The sequence below is a fragment of the Trifolium pratense genome, unplaced genomic scaffold, assembly GCF_020283565.1.
Source record: "Trifolium pratense cultivar HEN17-A07 unplaced genomic scaffold, ARS_RC_1.1 scaffold_69, whole genome shotgun sequence".
NCBI classification, from domain to species: domain Eukaryota; kingdom Viridiplantae; phylum Streptophyta; class Magnoliopsida; order Fabales; family Fabaceae; genus Trifolium; species Trifolium pratense.
Window position 1 is genome coordinate 127501 of NW_025721052.1, and position 2500 is coordinate 130000.

The following is a 2500-nucleotide window of genomic DNA, read 5'->3' on the forward strand; positions in this document are numbered from 1 at the left end:
AACAACCTTATTGCCAAGCAAAAGCCAGGCAATCCCACCCACGAGGGTGGGAGCTATGCACAAATACGTGCTTACCATGCTATCCATGCCCAATGCAAGCCAAGGCCTGCCCAAGCCAAGAACAGCATGATCATCACCAAGAACAGTTTACCGAGTAGCAACATTGGCACAATTTTCTTGCCACAAGCAAAAGCACGGCAAGCCCATGCATTCCCACGAGAGGGTCACCGAGTCGGGACAGCAACAACCTTATTGCCAAGCAAAAGCCAGGCAATCCCACCCACGAGGGTGGGAGTTATGCACAAATACGTGCTTACCATGCCCAATGCCAGCCAAGGCCTGCCCAAGCCAAGAACAGCATGATCATCACCAATTTCCTCACAAATTCATCCAAATTTCAATTTTTTGATCGAATTCCATCAAGAATGTCCATGAATTTGATTGAAATGATGAAAAGAGCAACGAAATTGCAGGGGAAAACACGTTAAGACGTAGTTTTTGCTTGCCTGCTGTGCCCATAGGCGCGCCCCGTGCCTGCCGAGCCTACCCCCACACCCACCCTCCCCCTATATATGACTGGAAGGCCATTTTCAGTTTTGTAGAAAAAGTGCACTTTTTTCCCTGTATCCATAAGTTTTTAAAAGTGCTTAAAAGTGGACCTAGAAGACGAATTTTTTTTTGAATTTTTTTATGGTTGTTAGGGACATTAAAACAAGCAAAACCACGAAAGAATCGTAATATTCCGATGTCGGATGAATTAATTACGAATTTTTCGGCCGAAACTTCGCAAAGGGCGGATACCACGTAAAAAACAACCTAGAAGTCGAATTTTGACTTCGTTTTTTTTGTGCACACCCCACACAATAAGTATAAGTGGACTGGAAAGTGGCTAAGCGATCCGACGAAGTTTCGATTGAGTTTGATTTTTTGGCCGAAAACTCGAAAAAAGGCGGATTTGACGTAAAACGCCGCCTAGAAGTCGAATTTTGAGACGGTGTCTTGTGTGCACACTCCACACAATATGTATAAGTGGACTGGAAAGTGGCTAAGCATTCCGAGGAATTTTCGATTTATTTTGATTTTTCGGCCGAAACGCCGAAAATAGGCGGATTTGACGTAAAACGCCTCATATAAGTCGAATTTTGGGAAGGTGTCTTGTGTGCACACTGCACACAATATGTATAAGTGGACTGGAAAGTCGCTAAGCATTCCGAGGAAGTTTCGATTTATTTTGATTTTTCGGCCGAAACGCCGAAAATAGGCGGATTTGACGTAAAACGCCTCATATAAGTCGAATTTTGGGAAGGTGTCTTGTGTGCACACTGCACATAATATGTATAAGTGGACTGGAAAGTGGAAAAATATTTTCGGAGCACTTTGATTTTTTGGCCCCCCGCGTGCCTTGCCACGCCCTTGCTTATAGCAAAACGAGACGGGGCCTTGGTCCAACTTGGCATAGGCATGGAATTTGATCTTTATTACTTGGCCACGGTCATGCCACGGTACATGGAGGTTGCTTGACACCCCCGTGTGCATTTCGGAGCACTTTGATTTTTTGGCCCCCCGCGTGCCTTGCCACGCCCTTGCTTATAGCAAAACGAGACGGGGCCTTGGTCCAACTTGGCATAGGCATGGAATTTGATCTTTATTACTTGGCCACGGTCATGCCACGGTACATGGAGGTTGCTTGACACCCCCGTGTGCATTTCGGAGCACTTTGATTTTTTGGCCCCCCGCGTGCCTTGCCACGCCCTTGCTTATAGCAAAACGAGACGGGGCCTTGGTCCAACTTGGCATAGGCATGGAATTTGATCTTTATTACTTGGCCACGGTCATGCCACGGTACATGGAGGTTGCTTGACACCCCCGTGTGCATTTTCGGAGCACTTTGATTTTTTGGCCCCCCGCGTGCCTTGCCACGCCCTTGCTTATAGCAAAACGAGACGGGGCCTTGGTCCAACTTGGCATAGGCATGGAATTTGATCTTTATTACTTGGCCACGGTCATGCCACGGTACATGGAGGTTGCTTGACACCCCCGTGTGCATTTTGGAGCACTTTGATTTTTTGGCCCCCCGCGTGCCTTGCCACGCCCTTGCTTATAGCAAAACGAGACGGGGCCTTGGGGCCTTGGTCCAACTTGGCACCCCCGTAGGAGCACTTTGATTTTTTGGCCCCCCGCGTGCCTTGCCACGCCCTTGCTTATAGCAAAACGAGACGGGGGCCTTGGTCCAACTTGGCCTAGGCATGGAATTTGATCTTTATTACTTGGCCACGGTCATGCCACGGTACATGGAGGTTGCTTGACACCCCCGTGTGCATTTTCGGATCTTTATTACTTGGCCACGGTCATGCCACGGTACATGGAGGTTGCTTGACACCCCCGTGTGCATTTCGGAGCACTTTGATTTTTTGGCCCCCCGCGTGCCTTGCCACGCCCTTGCTTATAGCAAAACGAGACGGGGCCTTGGTCCAACTTGGCATAGGCATGGAATTTGATC